Consider the following 19,458-nt stretch of genomic DNA (forward strand, 5'->3'; position numbering starts at 1 on the left):
TCTATACAAATGTGTTTGCTGGCTGTCTTTCTTCAACTGGTATGTGCGGTTGTGTCTGTCTTTGTCTTTCAACACGCCTGGCACGTTTACATTATCAAAGAGATGATTGTATGGAGATGGGGAACACCCCTCCGTTGCATTGTGAACTTGAACAGTCTTTTCACCAAAGCAGCTACATGCGACATTGCAAGGTTTTTGTCAGTCTTTGCCTGAAAACATTAGGCCTTCCTCTCGAACTCTATTTCACTCCTTCTGTGGAAGACTTCAATTATGAGGATGCATCCCGTCATAAAAGGTTCTCTGTAGATGGTGCAACTCTCTGCATGTGTTCAGTACGTCATCATACATCTGATTTGCGAAAGCGTGTGTGCTTATGTTGGTGATACATTGTCGGTATGCGTTTGAGTATGTACTTTTACGGGTATGTATGTATTGAGTAGGATGCTGAACAGGTTCATGAGTTTAGATAGCAGGTCAGAATGATGGCAAAATGAACATGTAAAAGGCAGACAACTAAAAGAAAAAAGAATTTGGGATGTAAGCTTGGGAGTTTACTAACTGCGCTGATTTTGGCTCCTATAATAGTAAAGAATGGAAACCTACGAGGAAAGTCTTTGACTAATTTCATTCTCCGCCTGCACCAATGAACTTATTTTTACATCTCTATTTCCATATCTGTACTCATTCCTGTCTTTCACAGGGAGGTTGAAAGACTTTGGTCTATGTTTAAATGCAGACTATAAAGAAAAAATACGACGAAGGTGGGATTCGAACCCACGCGTGCAGAGCACAATGGATTAGCAGTCCATCGCCTTAACCACTCGGCCACCTCGTCTGTTTGGGAACGGTGCTCGAATCCCATGCTTAAAGAAGAGATAAAACAATGGTGGTGCAAAGTCAGTGAAAAATAGATCATGTTTGTCATAATAGAAACAAGATCGTTGACTCGTTCTTCCTTACCCGGCCATTGATAGATAAACACATCAAGTTGAAGTTCAGAAAAATATAACAAGAGCTCCTGGAGGGTTCACAACACTAATCCAGAGGAAGGTGCTTGAGCTTCCGTATGGCACACCATTAGTAGTAAAACCAGCATAACGCAAGCTCCAGTTTCCCAGTGTTTGGCATCATTCAACGTTTCCAGCCAAGATCAAAGTTCAGATGCTGCTGCTTCCTGTGATGTCATTGAATTTAAATAGTGAGTGATGGCAATAACCCTTTTCCAATTAAATTTTGCCACATCAACGTCCCTGAAAATAGAGAAAGGCGTGCAACCCAGAACCGCTGTACTGTTCAATAGAGTAAGGGCTTCACCGTGATCATCTGCATCTGTCATCACAAGATTATCAAGGTCTTTTTCTTGAAGAAATTAGGTCCAGAAAGCCGACCTTCCCCACAGACTATTCAGACACCTTGCGCTTGTGGCTTTGTTATAGGCCCGAATCCATTGGTAAAAGGTTGCACAGGTACAATGTGCAATATCAGTTCCTATTCAACAATGTTCAAGAAAATTACCATTTGGAGGCCCTGATGAGGATCGAACTCACGACCCCTGGTTTACAAGACCAGTGCTCTGCCACTGAGCTACAGAGCCCCTCTGGTTACGACGCATAACAGCAACACAACGAGCACACAACATGATGTTTACTGGGTAGACATATTTGAAGGGTGTGTGAGAATGTATGTATATGATTGTGATTTGACCTGTTTTTTTCTGGCCGATTTTTTGAGGAGCAGCTAATTTGTGCGTATTCCGTGCAATTTTAGGGTGACTAATGAGGAGATGTGATGCGTGAAAGTTGAAAAAAACATGTACATGGCAGCAGAGAGACAATATGGATATTACCTTTGCTTTTTTAAATTTCTATCCGGATTCTGGCTCAAAGGGTAGTCAAGCACAGCAGATTGCATTCCTGCCAGTAACACGACAACCTTGTTTGTGTCCTTCTTAATCAACTAACATGCATATTTTCACTTGTGTCTGTATGTTCTTTGAAAGCCAATGGCAATGGTGCTTAGAGCAATGCAGATGTTTAAAAAAGATTTCAAAAGTTAAAATCGACAAAGGTGGGATTCGAAATCACGCGTGTACAGTAGATTAGCAGTCCATCGCCTTAACCACTCGGCCACCTCGTCTGTTTGGGAACGGTGCTCGAGTCCCATGCTTAAAGAAGAGATAAAACAATGGTGGTGCAAAGTCAGTGAAAAATAGATCATGTTTGTCATAATAGAAACAAGATCGTTGACTCGTTCTTCCTTACCCGGCCATTGATAGATAAACACATCAAGTTGAAGTTCAGAAAAATATAACAAGAGCTCCTGGAGGGTTCACAACACTAATCCAGAGGAAGGTGCTTGAGCTTCCGTATGGCACACCATTAGTAGTAAAACCAGCATAACGCAAGCTCCAGTTTCCCAGTGTTTGGCATCATTCAACGTTTCCAGCCAAGATCAAAGTTCAGATGCTGCTGCTTCCTGTGATGTCATTGAATTTAAATAGTGAGTGATGGCAATAACCCTTTTCCAATTAAATTTTGCCACATCAACGTCCCTGAAAATAGAGAAAGGCGTGCAACCCAGAACCGCTGTACTGTTCAATAGAGTAAGGGCTTCACCGTGATCATCTGCATCTGTCATCACAAGATTATCAAGGTCTTTTTCTTGAAGAAATTAGGTCCAGAAAGCCGACCTTCCCCACAGACTATTCAGACACCTTGCGCTTGTGGCTTTGTTATAGGCCCGAATCCATTGGTAAAAGGTTGCACAGGTACAATGTGCAATATCAGTTCCTATTCAACAATGTTCAAGAAAATTACCATTTGGAGGCCCTGATGAGGATCGAACTCACGACCCCTGGTTTACAAGACCAGTGCTCTGCCACTGAGCTACAGAGCCCCTCAGGTTACGACGCATAACAGCAACACAACGAGCACACAACATGATGTTTACTGGGTAGACATATTTGAAGGGTGTGTGAGAATGTATGTATATGATTGTGATTTGACCTGTTTTTTTCTGGCCGATTTTTTGAGGAGCAGCTAATTTGTGCGTATTCCGTGCTATTTTAGGGTGACTAATGAGGAGATGTGATGCGTGAAAGTTGAAAAAAACATGTACATGGCAGCAGAGAGACAATATGGATATTACCTTTGCTTTTTTAAATTTCTATCCGGATTCTGGCTCAAAGGGTAGTCAAGCACAGCAGATTGCATTCCTGCCAGTAACACGACAACCTTGTTTGTGTCCTTCTTAATCAACTAACATGCATATTTTCACTTTTGTCTGTATGTTCTTTGAAAGCCAATGGCAATGGTGCTTAGAGCAATGCAGATGTTTAAAAAAGATTTCAAAAGTTAAAATCGACAAAGGTGGGATTCGAAACCACGCGTGTACAGTAGATTAGCAGTCTATCGCCTTAACCACTCGGCCACCTCGTCTACAGGGATTATGTTAGGCATTCAAGTCTTTACAGGTAATAACACAAACATCTTCAAAATAGAACCACAATGCGTTCCTTGTTGAGGTACATCCAGCCGTTTGCAGGAAAACTGCCTCACTTGCTGTTGAGAAAAATTCATCAAAGTCCTGGGGTGTTTATAGGCATCGCCAAGATGACATTGGGAGGTGTTTCAATTGACACGTGTTGAATATGAGGAAGAGCATCATGCTGGCTCCAGTGGCACTGCCTGCAGCATGACAAAAATGTAGAAGGGACATTTGACTGCACCATTGGCTGAACATCAGTGGCAAAGTGTATATCAGGCTAAAAGGTAAGCTCCAGTGGCACAATATGGGCACTACAAGGCACCCATAATTTGGTGTCAGCTAAAAAGACAATGCCAGAGCTTGTGGGTGCTTTTGTACACTTGTGTGTGTGTTTGTGGGTGTAGTTTCATGTCGAAAACCAAAACACAGCAGCTCCAGTGGCGCAATCGGTTAGCGCGCGGTACTTATACAGCAGTACATGCAGTGAGCAATGCCGAGGTTGTGAGTTCAAGCCTCACCTGGAGCAACTTTGGAACTTTTTACTAATTCACCTCAAAACTGAATTATTGAACCAATAAATGTTCTGGACATTTTTTGGTTCACCTCAAGGTTTCCTTGATTGTCAGTTAATGTTGTATGACAGCTCCTCTGCCTTTTAGACATGGAATACTCATTGCAAGTTATTTATGGGGTGTTTGCGCTTTAAATACAGCTACGGAGGGTTTTTGAAAATAGAACAGAAAATAAAAAATGTCAACTGTTATTATACTCCATTTTCTGCTGAGCACCACTTACGGAAGACATTTGTAAAGGTAGAAAAAGGGTTACTGGAGTAGGATCCAGGAGACAATATCAACTTACAAAGAATAATGTTGTCTATTTACTGCATTATCGCCTTTGAAGCAAACCTCTGAGAATAAATACCCTTTCACTAATCAGGCAGTCACTTTGATAAAATCAAGCAGAACAAGGATGCTGATAGGAACTCGCCTCATTTGCATATGGGCTAGGGCTTCTGGGAGCCATGAGAATTAGGAGTTGAAGGTTTTGCAGATCGAGATTGCTAAAGGGCTGGGCATTTGCACAGACCTCTCCATGCCTGATTGGTGCCGAAGGTTAGTTGCAAGTGGTCCCCTGCTCACCCTACCTTACACAGGGCCATGCCCAGTTAGGCCCCTCAGGGCTAGGCCCGGCAGGGCTAAGCCCGGCGTTCGTCAGGCGAAGTGCCTGGACCCCTGCTCATCATACCTCAGAATCTGGTCTAGCTATTGCAGACATGGGGAATGGTGCTTATATCCCATTGACAGCGCCCACAAGCTGCATACTAATAGCCAATGATGTGTGAATGCGGTCAGGGTAGCAGACATATAGAACAATTGGGTGGGTTCGCTTCCGAACTGGATGCACAGGAGCAGGAGAGAATGGCTGTTGGCGATGTATGCAACTTGCTCTGCGTGAACACATCTACCGACCCCTTCCCCTACACACACGGGCACATACACACACACACACACACATAGCCATTGGAGCTATGCAGAGCTAATCAGAAAGATTGGTAATCATTAGAACATGAAAGATATGTGTTCATTTTTTATTAAACTTGTGGACTCCCGCAGAAACGGAGGGACTCACATCTCTAATTGAGGCTTGCTTACCTCTATACAAATGTGTTTGCTGGCTGTCTTTCTTCAACTGGTATGTGCGGTTGTGTCTGTCTTTGTCTTTCAACACGCCTGGCACGTTTACATTATCAAAGAGATGATTGTATGGAGATGGGGAACACCCCTCCGTTGCATTGTGAACTTGAACAGTCTTTTCACCAAAGCAGCTACATGCGACATTGCAAGGTTTTTGTCAGTCTTTGCCTGAAAACATTAGGCCTTCCTCTCGAACTCTATTTCACTCCTTCTGTGGAAGACTTCAATTATGAGGATGCATCCCGTCATAAAAGGTTCTCTGTAGATGGTGCAACTCTGGCTTCTCTTCCCCGTGCTTTTTGAAAATAATCCGCCCGAGGCCCTGATGAGGTTTGAACTCATGACCCCTGGTTTACGAGACCAGTGCTCTGCCACTGAGCTACAAGGCCACCTGCTGCTTGCTCACAGCCAACAACAGAAAGTGCAAAGAAACCATGGGTTTTACCTAGGTAGATCTCCAGGTATATGAATTACTGGTTGTGTAAAAATGGCTGTATATCTCTGCATGTGTTCAGTACGTCATCATACATCTGATTTGCGAAAGCGTGTGTGCTTATGTTGGTGATACATTGTCGGTATGCGTTTGAGTATGTACTTTTACGGGTATGTATGTATTGAGTACAATGCTGAACAGGTTCATGAGTTTAGATAGCAGGTCAGAATGATGGCAAAAGGAACATGTAAAAGGCAGACAACTAAAAGAAAAAAGAATTTGGGATGTAAGCTTGGGAGTTTACTAACTGCGCTGATTTTGGCTCCTATAATAGTAAAGAATGGAAACCTACGAGGAAAGTCTTTGACTAATTTCATTCTCCGCCTGCACCAATGAACTTATTTTTACATCTCTATTTCCATATCTGTACTCATTCCTGTCTTTCACAGGGAGGTTGAAAGACTTTGGTCTATGTTTAAATGCAGACTATAAAGAAAAAATACGACAAAGGTGGGATTCGAACCCACGCGTGCAGAGCACAATGGATTAGCAGTCCATCGCCTTAACCACTCGGCCACCTGGTCTGTTTGGGAACGGTGCTCGAGTCCCATGCTTAAAGAAGAGATAAAACAATGGTGGTGCAAAGTCAGTGAAAAATAGATCATGTTTGTCATAATAGAAACAAGATCGTTGACTCGTTCTTCCTTACCCGGCCATTGATAGATAAACACATCAAGTTGAAGTTCAGAAAAATATAACAAGAGCTCCTGGAGGGTTCACAACACTAATCCAGAGGAAGGTGCTTGAGCTTCCGTATGGCACACCATTAGTAGTAAAACCAGCATAACGCAAGCTCCAGTTTCCCAGTGTTTGGCATCATTCAACGTTTCCAGCCAAGATCAAAGTTCAGATGCTGCTGCTTCCTGTGATGTCATTGAATTTAAATAGTGAGTGATGGCAATAACCCTTTTCCAATTAAATTTTGCCACATCAACGTCCCTGAAAATAGAGAAAGGCGTGCAACCCAGAACCGCTGTACTGTTCAATAGAGTAAGGGCTTCACCGTGATCATCTGCATCTGTCATCACAAGATTATCAAGGTCTTTTTCTTGAAGAAATTAGGTCCAGAAAGCCGACCTTCCCCACAGACTATTCAGACACCTTGCGCTTGTGGCTTTGTTATAGGCCCGAATCCATTGGTAAAAGGTTGCACAGGTACAATGTGCAATATCAGTTCCTATTCAACAATGTTCAAGAAAATTACCATTTGGAGGCCCTGATGAGGATCGAACTCACGACCCCTGGTTTACAAGACCAGTGCTCTGCCACTGAGCTACAGAGCCCCTCAGGTTACGAAGCATAACAGCAACACAACGAGCACACAACATGATGTTTACTGGGTAGACATATTTGAAGGGTGTGTGAGAATGTATGTATATGATTGTGATTTGACCTGTTTTTTTCTGGCTGATTTTTTGAGGAGCAGCTAATTTGTGCGTATTCCGTGCAATTTTAGGGTGACTAATGAGGAGATGTGATGCGTGAAAGTTGAAAAAAACATGTACATGGCAGCAGAGAGACAATATGGATATTACCTTTGCTTTTTTAAATTTCTATCTGGATTCTGGCTCAAAGGGTAGTCAAGCACAGCAGATTGCATTCCTGCCAGTAACACGACAACCTTGTTTGTGTCCTTCTTAATCAACTAACATGCATATTTTCACTTTTGTCTGTATGTTCTTTGAAAGCCAATGGCAATGGTGCTTAGAGCAATGCAGATGTTTAAAAAAGATTTCAAAAGTTAAAATCGACAAAGGTGGGATTCGAAACCACGCGTGTACAGTAGATTAGCAGTCCATCGCCTTAACCACTCGGCCACCTCGTCTACAGGGATTATGTTAGGCATTCAAGTCTTTACAGGTAATAACACAAACATCTTCAAAATAGAACCACAATGCGTTCCTTGTTGAGGTACATCCAGCCGTTTGCAGGAAAACTGCCTCACTTGCTGTTGAGAAAAATTCATCAAAGTCCTGGGGTGTTTATAGGCATCGCCAAGATGACATTGGGAGGTGTTTCAATTGACACGTGTTGAATATGAGGAAGAGCATCATGCTGGCTCCAGTGGCACTGCCTGCAGCATGACAAAAATGTAGAAGGGACATTTGACTGCACCATTGGCTGAACATCAGTGGCAAAGTGTATATCAGGCTAAAAGGTAAGCTCCAGTGGCACAATATGGGCACTACAAGGCACCCATAATTTGGTGTCAGCTAAAAAGACAATGCCAGAGCTTGTGGGTGCTTTTGTACACTTGTGTGTGTGTTTGTGGGTGTAGTTTCATGTCGAAAACCAAAACACAGCAGCTCCAGTGGCGCAATCGGTTAGCGCGCGGTACTTATACAGCAGTACATGCAGTGAGCAATGCCGAGGTTGTGAGTTCAAGCCTCACCTGGAGCAACTTTGGAACTTTTTACTAATTCACCTCAAAACTGAATTATTGAACCAATAAATGTTCTGGACATTTTTTGGTTCACCTCAAGGTTTCCTTGATTGTCAGTTAATGTTGTATGACAGCTCCTCTGCCTTTTAGACATGGAATACTCATTGCAAGTTATTTATGGGGTGTTTGCGCTTTAAATACAGCTACGGAGGGTTTTTGAAAATAGAACAGAAAATAAAAAATGTCAACTGTTATTATACTCCATTTTCTGCTGAGCACCACTTACGGAAGACATTTGTAAAGGTAGAAAAAGGGTTACTGGAGTAGGATCCAGGAGACAATATCAACTTACAAAGAATAATGTTGTCTATTTACTGCATTATCGCCTTTGAAGCAAACCTCTGAGAATAAATACCCTTTCACTAATCAGGCAGTCACTTTGATAAAATCAAGCAGAACAAGGATGCTGATAGGAACTCGCCTCATTTGCATATGGGCTAGGGCTTCTGGGAGCCATGAGAATTAGGAGTTGAAGGTTTTGCAGATCGAGATTGCTAAAGGGCTGGGCATTTGCACAGACCTCTCCATGCCTGATTGGTGCCGAAGGTTAGTTGCAAGTGGTCCCCTGCTCACCCTACCTTACACAGGGCCATGCCCAGTTAGGCCCCTCAGGGCTAGGCCCCGCAGGGCTAGGCCCGGCAGGGCTAAGCCCGGCGTTTGTCAGGCGTTCGTCAGGCGAAGTGCCTGGACCCCTGCTCATCATACCTCAGAATCTGGTCTAGCTATTGCAGACATGGGGAATGGTGCTTATATCCCATTGACAGCGCCCACAAGCTGCATACTAATAGCCAATGATGTGTGAATGCGGTCAGGGTAGCAGACATATAGAACAATTGGGTGGGTTTGCTTCCGAACTGGATGCACAGGAGCAGGAGAGAATGGCTGTTGGCGATGTATGCAACTTGCTCTGCGTGAACACATCTACCGACCCCTTCCCCTACACACACGGGCACATACACACACACACACACACACATAGCCATTGGAGCTATGCAGAGCTAATCAGAAAGATTGGTAATCATTAGAACATGAAAGATATGTGTTCATTTTTTATTAAACTTGTGGACTCCCGCAGAAACGGAGGGACTCACATCTCTAATTGAGGCTTGCTTACCTCTATACAAATGTGTTTGCTGGCTGTCTTTCTTCAACTGGTATGTGCGGTTGTGTCTGTCTTTGTCTTTCAACACGCCTGGCACGTTTACATTATCAAAGAGATGATTGTATGGAGATGGGGAACACCCCTCCGTTGCATTGTGAACTTGAACAGTCTTTTCACCAAAGCAGCTACATGCGACATTGCAAGGTTTTTGTCAGTCTTTGCCTGAAAACATTAGGCCTTCCTCTCGAACTCTATTTCACTCCTTCTGTGGAAGACTTCAATTATGAGGATGCATCCCGTCATAAAAGGTTCTCTGTAGATGGTGCAACTCTGGCTTCTCTTCCCCGTGCTTTTTGAAAATAATCCGCCCGAGGCCCTGATGAGGTTTGAACTCATGACCCCTGGTTTACGAGACCAGTGCTCTGCCACTGAGCTACAAGGCCACCTGCTGCTTGCTCACAGCCAACAACAGAAAGTGCAAAGAAACCATGGTTTTTACCTAGGTAGATCTCCAGGTATATGAATTTCTGGTTGTGTAAAAATGGCTGTATATCTCTGCATGTGTTCAGTACGTCATCATACATCTGATTTGCGAAAGCGTGTGTGCTTATGTTGGTGATACATTGTCGGTATGCGTTTGAGTATGTACTTTTATGGGTATGTATGTATTGAGTAGGATGCTGAACAGGTTCATGAGTTTAGATAGCAGGTCAGAATGATGGCAAAAGGAACATGTAAAAGGCAGACAACTAAAAGAAAAAAGAATTTGGGATGTAAGCTTGGGAGTTTACTAACTGCGCTGATTTTGGCTCCTATAATAGTAAAGAATGGAAACCTACGAGGAAAGTCTTTGACTAATTTCATTCTCCGCCTGCACCAATGAACTTATTTTTACATCTCTATTTCCATATCTGTACTCATTCCTGTCTTTCACAGGGAGGTTGAAAGACTTTGGTCTATGTTTAAATGCAGACTATAAAGAAAAAATACGACGAAGGTGGGATTCGAACCCAAACATCTTCAAAATAGAACCACAATGCGTTCCTTGTTGAGGTACATCCAGCCGTTTGCAGGAAAACTGCCTCACTTGCTGTTGAGAAAAATTCATCAAAGTCCTGGGGTGTTTATAGGCATCGCCAAGATGACATTGGGAGGTGTTTCAATTGACACGTGTTGAATATGAGGAAGAGCATCATGCTGGCTCCAGTGGCACTGCCTGCAGCATGACAAAAATGTAGAAGGGACATTTGACTGCACCATTGGCTGAACATCAGTGGCAAAGTGTATATCAGGCTAAAAGGTAAGCTCCAGTGGCACAATATGGGCACTACAAGGCACCCATAATTTGGTGTCAGCTAAAAAGACAATGCCAGAGCTTGTGGGTGCTTTTGTACACTTGTGTGTGTGTTTGTGGGTGTAGTTTCATGTCGAAAACCAAAACACAGCAGCTCCAGTGGCGCAATCGGTTAGCGCGCGGTACTTATACAGCAGTACATGCAGTGAGCAATGCTGAGGTTGTGAGTTCAAGCCTCACATGAAAGATATGTGTTCATTTTTTATTAAACTTGTGGACTCCCGCAGAAACGGAGGGACTCACATCTCTAATTGAGGCTTGCTTACCTCTATACAAATGTGTTTGCTGGCTGTCTTTCTTCAACTGGTATGTGCGGTTGTGTCTGTCTTTGTCTTTCAACACGCCTGGCACGTTTACATTATCAAAGAGATGATTGTATGGAGATGGGGAACACCCCTCCGTTGCATTGTGAACTTGAACAGTCTTTTCACCAAAGCAGCTACATGCGACATTGCAAGGTTTTTGTCAGTCTTTGCCTGAAAACATTAGGCCTTCCTCTCGAACTCTATTTCACTCCTTCTGTGGAAGACTTCAATTATGAGGATGCATCCCGTCATAAAAGGTTCTCTGTAGATGGTGCAACTCTCTGCATGTGTTCAGTACGTCATCATACATCTGATTTGCGAAAGCGTGTGTGCTTATGTTGGTGATACATTGTCGGTATGCGTTTGAGTATGTACTTTTACGGGTATGTATGTATTGAGTAGGATGCTGAACAGGTTCATGAGTTTAGATAGCAGGTCAGAATGATGGCAAAATGAACATGTAAAAGGCAGACAACTAAAAGAAAAAAGAATTTGGGATGTAAGCTTGGGAGTTTACTAACTGCGCTGATTTTGGCTCCTATAATAGTAAAGAATGGAAACCTACGAGGAAAGTCTTTGACTAATTTCATTCTCCGCCTGCACCAATGAACTTATTTTTACATCTCTATTTCCATATCTGTACTCATTCCTGTCTTTCACAGGGAGGTTGAAAGACTTTGGTCTATGTTTAAATGCAGACTATAAAGAAAAAATACGACGAAGGTGGGATTCGAACCCACGCGTGCAGAGCACAATGGATTAGCAGTCCATCGCCTTAACCACTCGGCCACCTCGTCTGTTTGGGAACGGTGCTCGAATCCCATGCTTAAAGAAGATATAAAACAATGGTGGTGCAAAGTCAGTGAAAAATAGATCATGTTTGTCATAATAGAAACAAGATCGTTGACTCGTTCTTCCTTACCCGGCCATTGATAGATAAACACATCAAGTTGAAGTTCAGAAAAATATAACAAGAGCTCCTGGAGGGTTCACAACACTAATCCAGAGGAAGGTGCTTGAGCTTCCGTATGGCACACCATTAGTAGTAAAACCAGCATAACGCAAGCTCCAGTTTCCCAGTGTTTGGCATCATTCAACGTTTCCAGCCAAGATCAAAGTTCAGATGCTGCTGCTTCCTGTGATGTCATTGAATTTAAATAGTGAGTGATGGCAATAACCCTTTTCCAATTAAATTTTGCCACATCAACGTCCCTGAAAATAGAGAAAGGCGTGCAACCCAGAACCGCTGTACTGTTCAATAGAGTAAGGGCTTCACCGTGATCATCTGCATCTGTCATCACAAGATTATCAAGGTCTTTTTCTTGAAGAAATTAGGTCCAGAAAGCCGACCTTCCCCACAGACTATTCAGACACCTTGCGCTTGTGGCTTTGTTATAGGCCCGAATCCATTGGTAAAAGGTTGCACAGGTACAATGTGCAATATCAGTTCCTATTCAACAATGTTCAAGAAAATTACCATTTGGAGGCCCTGATGAGGATCGAACTCACGACCCCTGGTTTACAAGACCAGTGCTCTGCCACTGAGCTACAGAGCCCCTCTGGTTACGACGCATAACAGCAACACAACGAGCACACAACATGATGTTTACTGGGTAGACATATTTGAAGGGTGTGTGAGAATGTATGTATATGATTGTGATTTGACCTGTTTTTTTCTGGCCGATTTTTTGAGGAGCAGCTAATTTGTGCGTATTCCGTGCAATTTTAGGGTGACTAATGAGGAGATGTGATGCGTGAAAGTTGAAAAAAACATGTACATGGCAGCAGAGAGACAATATGGATATTACCTTTGCTTTTTTAAATTTCTATCCGGATTCTGGCTCAAAGGGTAGTCAAGCACAGCAGATTGCATTCCTGCCAGTAACACGACAACCTTGTTTGTGTCCTTCTTAATCAACTAACATGCATATTTTCACTTGTGTCTGTATGTTCTTTGAAAGCCAATGGCAATGGTGCTTAGAGCAATGCAGATGTTTAAAAAAGATTTCAAAAGTTAAAATCGACAAAGGTGGGATTCGAAACCACGCGTGTACAGTAGATTAGCAGTCCATCGCCTTAACCACTCGGCCACCTCGTCTACAGGGATTATGTTAGGCATTCAAGTCTTTACAGGTAATAACACAAACATCTTCAAAATAGAACCACAATGCGTTCCTTGTTGAGGTACATCCAGCCGTTTGCAGGAAAACTGCCTCACTTGCTGTTGAGAAAAATTCATCAAAGTCCTGGGGTGTTTATAGGCATCGCCAAGATGACATTGGGAGGTGTTTCAATTGACACGTGTTGAATATGAGGAAGAGCATCATGCTGGCTCCAGTGGCACTGCCTGCAGCATGACAAAAATGTAGAAGGGACATTTGACTGCACCATTGGCTGAACATCAGTGGCAAAGTGTATATCAGGCTAAAAGGTAAGCTCCAGTGGCACAATATGGGCACTACAAGGCACCCATAATTTGGTGTCAGCTAAAAAGACAATGCCAGAGCTTGTGGGTGCTTTTGTACACTTGTGTGTGTGTTTGTGGGTGTAGTTTCATGTCGAAAACCAAAACACAGCAGCTCCAGTGGCGCAATCGGTTAGCGCGCGGTACTTATACAGCAGTACATGCAGTGAGCAATGCCGAGGTTGTGAGTTCAAGCCTCACCTGGAGCAACTTTGGAACTTTTTACTAATTCACCTCAAAACTGAATTATTGAACCAATAAATGTTCTGGACATTTTTTGGTTCACCTCAAGGTTTCCTTGATTGTCAGTTAATGTTGTATGACAGCTCCTCTGCCTTTTAGACATGGAATACTCATTGCAAGTTATTTATGGGGTGTTTGCGCTTTAAATACAGCTACGGAGGGTTTTTGAAAATAGAACAGAAAATAAAAAATGTCAACTGTTATTATACTCCATTTTCTGCTGAGCACCACTTACGGAAGACATTTGTAAAGGTAGAAAAAGGGTTACTGGAGTAGGATCCAGGAGACAATATCAACTTACAAAGAATAATGTTGTCTATTTACTGCATTATCGCCTTTGAAGCAAACCTCTGAGAATAAATACCCTTTCACTAATCAGGCAGTCACTTTGATAAAATCAAGCAGAACAAGGATGCTGATAGGAACTCGCCTCATTTGCATATGGGCTAGGGCTTCTGGGAGCCATGAGAATTAGGAGTTGAAGGTTTTGCAGATCGAGATTGCTAAAGGGCTGGGCATTTGCACAGACCTCTCCATGCCTGATTGGTGCCGAAGGTTAGTTGCAAGTGGTCCCCTGCTCACCCTACCTTACACAGGGCCATGCCCAGTTAGGCCCCTCAGGGCTAGGCCCGGCAGGGCTAAGCCCGGCGTTCGTCAGGCGAAGTGCCTGGACCCCTGCTCATCATACCTCAGAATCTGGTCTAGCTATTGCAGACATGGGGAATGGTGCTTATATCCCATTGACAGCGCCCACAAGCTGCATACTAATAGCCAATGATGTGTGAATGCGGTCAGGGTAGCAGACATATAGAACAATTGGGTGGGTTCGCTTCCGAACTGGATGCACAGGAACAGGAGAGAATGGCTGTTGGCGATGTATGCAACTTGCTCTGCGTGAACACATCTACCGACCCCTTCCCCTACACACACGGGCACATACACACACACACACACACATAGCCATTGGAGCTATGCAGAGCTAATCAGAAAGATTGGTAATCATTAGAACATGAAAGATATGTGTTCATTTTTTATTAAACTTGTGGACTCCCGCAGAAACGGAGGGACTCACATCTCTAATTGAGGCTTGCTTACCTCTATACAAATGTGTTTGCTGGCTGTCTTTCTTCAACTGGTATGTGCGGTTGTGTCTGTCTTTGTCTTTCAACACGCCTGGCACGTTTACATTATCAAAGAGATGATTGTATGGAGATGGGGAACACCCCTCCGTTGCATTGTGAACTTGAACAGTCTTTTCACCAAAGCAGCTACATGCGACATTGCAAGGTTTTTGTCAGTCTTTGCCTGAAAACATTAGGCCTTCCTCTCGAACTCTATTTCACTCCTTCTGTGGAAGACTTCAATTATGAGGATGCATCCCGTCATAAAAGGTTCTCTGTAGATGGTGCAACTCTGGCTTCTCTTCCCCGTGCTTTTTGAAAATAATCCGCCCGAGGCCCTGATGAGGTTTGAACTCATGACCCCTGGTTTACGAGACCAGTGCTCTGCCACTGAGCTACAAGGCCACCTGCTGCTTGCTCACAGCCAACAACAGAAAGTGCAAAGAAACCATGGGTTTTACCTAGGTAGATCTCCAGGTATATGAATTTCTGGTTGTGTAAAAATGGCTGTATATCTCTGCATGTGTTCAGTACGTCATCATACATCTGATTTGCGAAAGCGTGTGTGCTTATGTTGGTGATACATTGTCGGTATGCGTTTGAGTATGTACTTTTACGGGTATGTATGTATTGAGTACAATGCTGAACAGGTTCATGAGTTTAGATAGCAGGTCAGAATGATGGCAAAAGGAACATGTAAAAGGCAGACAACTAAAAGAAAAAAGAATTTGGGATGTAAGCTTGGGAGTTTACTAACTGCGCTGATTTTGGCTCCTATAATAGTAAAGAATGGAAACCTACGAGGAAAGTCTTTGACTAATTTCATTCTCCGCCTGCACCAATGAACTTATTTTTACATCTCTATTTCCATATCTGTACTCATTCCTGTCTTTCACAGGGAGGTTGAAAGACTTTGGTCTATGTTTAAATGCAGACTATAAAGAAAAAATACGACGAAGGTGGGATTCGAACCCACGCGTGCAGAGCACAATGGATTAGCAGTCCATCGCCTTAACCACTCGGCCACCTCGTCTGTTTGGGAACGGTGCTCGAGTCCCATGCTTAAAGAAGAGATAAAACAATGGTGGTGCAAAGTCAGTGAAAAATAGATCATGTTTGTCATAATAGAAACAAGATCGTTGACTCGTTCTTCCTTACCCGGCCATTGATAGATAAACACATCAAGTTGAAGTTCAGAAAAATATAACAAGAGCTCCTGGAGGGTTCACAACACTAATCCAGAGGAAGGTGCTTGAGCTTCCGTATGGCACACCATTAGTAGTAAAACCAGCATAACGCAAGCTCCAGTTTCCCAGTGTTTGGCATCATTCAACGTTTCCAGCCAAGATCAAAGTTCAGATGCTGCTGCTTCCTGTGATGTCATTGAATTTAAATAGTGAGTGATGGCAATAACCCTTTTCCAATTAAATTTTGCCACATCAATGTCCCTGAAAATAGAGAAAGGCGTGCAACCCAGAACCGCTGTACTGTTCAATAGAGTAAGGGCTTCACCGTGATCATCTGCATCTGTCATCACAAGATTATCAAGGTCTTTTTCTTGAAGAAATTAGGTCCAGAAAGCCGACCTTCCCCACAGACTATTCAGACACCTTGCGCTTGTGGCTTTGTTATAGGCCCGAATCCATTGGTAAAAGGTTGCACAGGTACAATGTGCAATATCACTTCCTATTCAACAATGTTCAAGAAAATTACCATTTGGAGGCCCTGATGAGGATCGAACTCACGACCCCTGGTTTACAAGACCAGTGCTCTGCCACTGAGCTACAGAGCCCCTCAGGTTACGACGCATAACAGCAACACAACGAGCACACAACATGATGTTTACTGGGTAGACATATTTGAAGGGTGTGTGAGAATGTATGTATATGATTGTGATTTGACCTGTTTTTTTCTGGCCGATTTTTTGAGGAGCAGCTAATTTGTGCGTATTCCGTGCAATTTTAGGGTGACTAATGAGGAGATGTGATGCGTGAAAGTTGAAAAAAACATGTACATGGCAGCAGAGAGACAATATGGATATTACCTTTGCTTTTTTAAATTTCTATCTGGATTCTGGCTCAAAGGGTAGTCAAGCACAGCAGATTGCATTCCTGCCAGTAACACGACAACCTTGTTTGTGTCCTTCTTAATCAACTAACATGCATATTTTCACTTTTGTCTGTATGTTCTTTGAAAGCCAATGGCAATGGTGCTTAGAGCAATGCAGATGTTTAAAAAAGATTTCAAAAGTTAAAATCGACAAAGGTGGGATTCGAAACCACGCGTGTACAGTAGATTAGCAGTCCATCGCCTTAACCACTCGGCCACCTCGTCTACAGGGATTATGTTAGGCATTCAAGTCTTTACAGGTAATAACACAAACATCTTCAAAATAGAACCACAATGCGTTCCTTGTTGAGGTACATCCAGCCGTTTGCAGGAAAACTGCCTCACTTGCTGTTGAGAAAAATTCATCAAAGTCCTGGGGTGTTTATAGGCATCGCCAAGATGACATTGGGAGGTGTTTCAATTGACACGTGTTGAATATGAGGAAGAGCATCATGCTGGCTCCAGTGGCACTGCCTGCAGCATGACAAAAATGTAGAAGGGACATTTGACTGCACCATTGGCTGAACATCAGTGGCAAAGTGTATATCAGGCTAAAAGGTAAGCTCCAGTGGCACAATATGGGCACTACAAGGCACCCATAATTTGGTGTCAGCTAAAAAGACAATGCCAGAGCTTGTGGGTGCTTTTGTACACTTGTGTGTGTGTTTGTGGGTGTAGTTTCATGTCGAAAACCAAAACACAGCAGCTCCAGTGGCGCAATCGGTTAGCGCGCGGTACTTATACAGCAGTACATGCAGTGAGCAATGCCGAGGTTGTGAGTTCAAGCCTCACCTGGAGCAACTTTGGAACTTTTTACTAATTCACCTCAAAACTGAATTATTGAACCAATAAATGTTCTGGACATTTTTTGGTTCACCTCAAGGTTTCCTTGATTGTCAGTTAATGTTGTATGACAGCTCCTCTGCCTTTTAGACATGGAATACTCATTGCAAGTTATTTATGGGGTGTTTGCGCTTTAAATACAGCTACGGAGGGTTTTTGAAAATAGAACAGAAAATAAAAAATGTCAACTGTTATTATACTCCATTTTCTGCTGAGCACCACTTACGGAAGACATTTGTAAAGGTAGAAAAAGGGTTACTGGAGTAGGATCCAGGAGACAATATCAACTTACAAAGAATAATGTTGTCTATTTACTGCATTATCGCCTTTGAAGCAAACCTCTGAGAATAAATACCCTTTCACTAATCAGGCAGTCACTTTGATAAAATCAAGCAGAACAAGGATGCTGATAGGAACTCGCCTCATTTGCATATGGGCTAGGGCTTCTGGGAGCCATGAGAATTAGGAGTTGAAGGTTTTGCAGATCGAGATTGCTAAAGGGCTGGGCATTTGCACAGACCTCTCCATGCCTGATTGGTGCCGAAGGTTAGTTGCAAGTGGTCCCCTGCTCACCCTACCTTACACAGGGCCATGCCCAGTTAGGCCCCTCAGGGCTAGGCCCCTCAGGGCTAGGCCCGGCAGGGCTAAGCCCGGCGTTTGTCAGGCGTTCGTCAGGCGAAGTGCCTGGACCCCTGCTCATCATACCTCAGAATCTGGTCTAGCTATTGCAGACATGGGGAATGGTGCTTATATCCCATTGACAGCGCCCACAAGCTGCATACTAATAGCCAATGATGTGTGAATGCGGTCAGGGTAGCAGACATATAGAACAATTGGGTGGGTTTGCTTCCGAACTGGATGCACAGGAGCAGGAGAGAATGGCTGTTGGCGATGTATGCAACTTGCTCTGCGTGAACACATCTACCGACCCCTTCCCCTACACACACGGGCACATACACACACACACACACACACATAGCCATTGGAGCTATGCAGAGCTAATCAGAAAGATTGGTAATCATTAGAACATGAAAGATATGTGTTCATTTTTTATTAAACTTGTGGACTCCCGCAGAAACGGAGGGACTCACATCTCTAATTGAGGCTTGCTTACCTCTATACAAATGTGTTTGCTGGCTGTCTTTCTTCAACTGGTATGTGCGGTTGTGTCTGTCTTTGTCTTTCAACACGCCTGGCACGTTTACATTATCAAAGAGATGATTGTATGGAGATGGGGAACACCCCTCCGTTGCATTGTGAACTTGAACAGTCTTTTCACCAAAGCAGCTACATGCGACATTGCAAGGTTTTTGTCAGTCTTTGCCTGAAAACATTAGGCCTTCCTCTCGAACTCTATTTCACTCCTTCTGTGGAAGACTTCAATTATGAGGATGCATCCCGTCATAAAAGGTTCTCTGTAGATGGTGCAACTCTGGCTTCTCTTCCCCATGCTTTTTGAAAATAATCCGCCCGAGGCCCTGATGAGGTTTGAACTCATGACCCCTGGTTTACGAGACCAGTGCTCTGCCACTGAGCTACAAGGCCACCTGCTGCTTGCTCACAGCCAACAACAGAAAGTGCAAAGAAACCATGGTTTTTACCTAGGTAGATCTCCAGGTATATGAATTTCTGGTTGTGTAAAAATGGCTGTATATCTCTGCATGTGTTCAGTACGTCATCATACATCTGATTTGCGAAAGCGTGTGTGCTTATGTTGGTGATACATTGTCGGTATGCGTTTGAGTATGTACTTTTATGGGTATGTATGTATTGAGTAGGATGCTGAACAGGTTCATGA

The 19,458-nt window shown here is 43.3% G+C and overlaps 21 non-coding genes across 21 annotated transcripts; 4 read left to right on the plus strand and 17 right to left on the minus strand.

Moving 5' to 3' along the window:
- Positions 1 to 753: 753 nt before the first annotated feature.
- TRNAS-GCU (transfer RNA serine (anticodon GCU)) lies at positions 754 to 835 on the minus strand. The gene has a single exon. It is a non-coding gene; the product is annotated as a tRNA-Ser (tRNA).
- A 687-nt stretch (positions 836 to 1,522) lies between these two features.
- On the minus strand, positions 1,523 to 1,594 carry TRNAT-UGU (transfer RNA threonine (anticodon UGU)). The gene has a single exon. It is a non-coding gene; the product is annotated as a tRNA-Thr (tRNA).
- A 1,229-nt stretch (positions 1,595 to 2,823) lies between these two features.
- Positions 2,824 to 2,895, minus strand: TRNAT-UGU (transfer RNA threonine (anticodon UGU)). Its single transcript has one exon. It is a non-coding gene; the product is annotated as a tRNA-Thr (tRNA).
- Positions 2,896 to 3,360: 465 nt separating this feature from the next.
- On the minus strand, positions 3,361 to 3,437 carry TRNAS-GCU (transfer RNA serine (anticodon GCU)). The gene has a single exon. It is a non-coding gene; the product is annotated as a tRNA-Ser (tRNA).
- A 480-nt stretch (positions 3,438 to 3,917) lies between these two features.
- TRNAI-UAU (transfer RNA isoleucine (anticodon UAU)) lies at positions 3,918 to 4,012 on the plus strand. Its single transcript has 2 exons — positions 3,918 to 3,955; positions 3,977 to 4,012. It is a non-coding gene; the product is annotated as a tRNA-Ile (tRNA).
- A 1,488-nt stretch (positions 4,013 to 5,500) lies between these two features.
- TRNAT-CGU (transfer RNA threonine (anticodon CGU)) lies at positions 5,501 to 5,572 on the minus strand. Its single transcript has one exon. It is a non-coding gene; the product is annotated as a tRNA-Thr (tRNA).
- A 546-nt stretch (positions 5,573 to 6,118) lies between these two features.
- TRNAS-GCU (transfer RNA serine (anticodon GCU)) lies at positions 6,119 to 6,200 on the minus strand. Its single transcript has one exon. It is a non-coding gene; the product is annotated as a tRNA-Ser (tRNA).
- Positions 6,201 to 6,887: 687 nt separating this feature from the next.
- On the minus strand, positions 6,888 to 6,959 carry TRNAT-UGU (transfer RNA threonine (anticodon UGU)). The gene has a single exon. It is a non-coding gene; the product is annotated as a tRNA-Thr (tRNA).
- Positions 6,960 to 7,424: 465 nt separating this feature from the next.
- Positions 7,425 to 7,501, minus strand: TRNAS-GCU (transfer RNA serine (anticodon GCU)). The gene has a single exon. It is a non-coding gene; the product is annotated as a tRNA-Ser (tRNA).
- A 480-nt stretch (positions 7,502 to 7,981) lies between these two features.
- TRNAI-UAU (transfer RNA isoleucine (anticodon UAU)) lies at positions 7,982 to 8,076 on the plus strand. The gene is made up of 2 exons: positions 7,982 to 8,019; positions 8,041 to 8,076. It is a non-coding gene; the product is annotated as a tRNA-Ile (tRNA).
- A 1,516-nt stretch (positions 8,077 to 9,592) lies between these two features.
- TRNAT-CGU (transfer RNA threonine (anticodon CGU)) lies at positions 9,593 to 9,664 on the minus strand. Its single transcript has one exon. It is a non-coding gene; the product is annotated as a tRNA-Thr (tRNA).
- A 1,931-nt stretch (positions 9,665 to 11,595) lies between these two features.
- Positions 11,596 to 11,677, minus strand: TRNAS-GCU (transfer RNA serine (anticodon GCU)). Its single transcript has one exon. It is a non-coding gene; the product is annotated as a tRNA-Ser (tRNA).
- A 687-nt stretch (positions 11,678 to 12,364) lies between these two features.
- TRNAT-UGU (transfer RNA threonine (anticodon UGU)) lies at positions 12,365 to 12,436 on the minus strand. The gene has a single exon. It is a non-coding gene; the product is annotated as a tRNA-Thr (tRNA).
- Positions 12,437 to 12,901: 465 nt separating this feature from the next.
- Positions 12,902 to 12,978, minus strand: TRNAS-GCU (transfer RNA serine (anticodon GCU)). The gene has a single exon. It is a non-coding gene; the product is annotated as a tRNA-Ser (tRNA).
- A 480-nt stretch (positions 12,979 to 13,458) lies between these two features.
- On the plus strand, positions 13,459 to 13,553 carry TRNAI-UAU (transfer RNA isoleucine (anticodon UAU)). The gene is made up of 2 exons: positions 13,459 to 13,496; positions 13,518 to 13,553. It is a non-coding gene; the product is annotated as a tRNA-Ile (tRNA).
- Positions 13,554 to 15,041: 1,488 nt separating this feature from the next.
- TRNAT-CGU (transfer RNA threonine (anticodon CGU)) lies at positions 15,042 to 15,113 on the minus strand. The gene has a single exon. It is a non-coding gene; the product is annotated as a tRNA-Thr (tRNA).
- A 546-nt stretch (positions 15,114 to 15,659) lies between these two features.
- TRNAS-GCU (transfer RNA serine (anticodon GCU)) lies at positions 15,660 to 15,741 on the minus strand. Its single transcript has one exon. It is a non-coding gene; the product is annotated as a tRNA-Ser (tRNA).
- Positions 15,742 to 16,428: 687 nt separating this feature from the next.
- TRNAT-UGU (transfer RNA threonine (anticodon UGU)) lies at positions 16,429 to 16,500 on the minus strand. Its single transcript has one exon. It is a non-coding gene; the product is annotated as a tRNA-Thr (tRNA).
- Positions 16,501 to 16,965: 465 nt separating this feature from the next.
- TRNAS-GCU (transfer RNA serine (anticodon GCU)) lies at positions 16,966 to 17,042 on the minus strand. The gene has a single exon. It is a non-coding gene; the product is annotated as a tRNA-Ser (tRNA).
- Positions 17,043 to 17,522: 480 nt separating this feature from the next.
- TRNAI-UAU (transfer RNA isoleucine (anticodon UAU)) lies at positions 17,523 to 17,617 on the plus strand. The gene is made up of 2 exons: positions 17,523 to 17,560; positions 17,582 to 17,617. It is a non-coding gene; the product is annotated as a tRNA-Ile (tRNA).
- Positions 17,618 to 19,133: 1,516 nt separating this feature from the next.
- On the minus strand, positions 19,134 to 19,205 carry TRNAT-CGU (transfer RNA threonine (anticodon CGU)). The gene has a single exon. It is a non-coding gene; the product is annotated as a tRNA-Thr (tRNA).
- Positions 19,206 to 19,458: the final 253 nt, after the last annotated feature.

Source organism: Ambystoma mexicanum, chromosome 13 (assembly GCF_040938575.1).
Source record: "Ambystoma mexicanum isolate Mex_15411 chromosome 13, UKY_AmexF1_1, whole genome shotgun sequence".
Lineage (NCBI taxonomy): Eukaryota > Metazoa > Chordata > Amphibia > Caudata > Ambystomatidae > Ambystoma > Ambystoma mexicanum.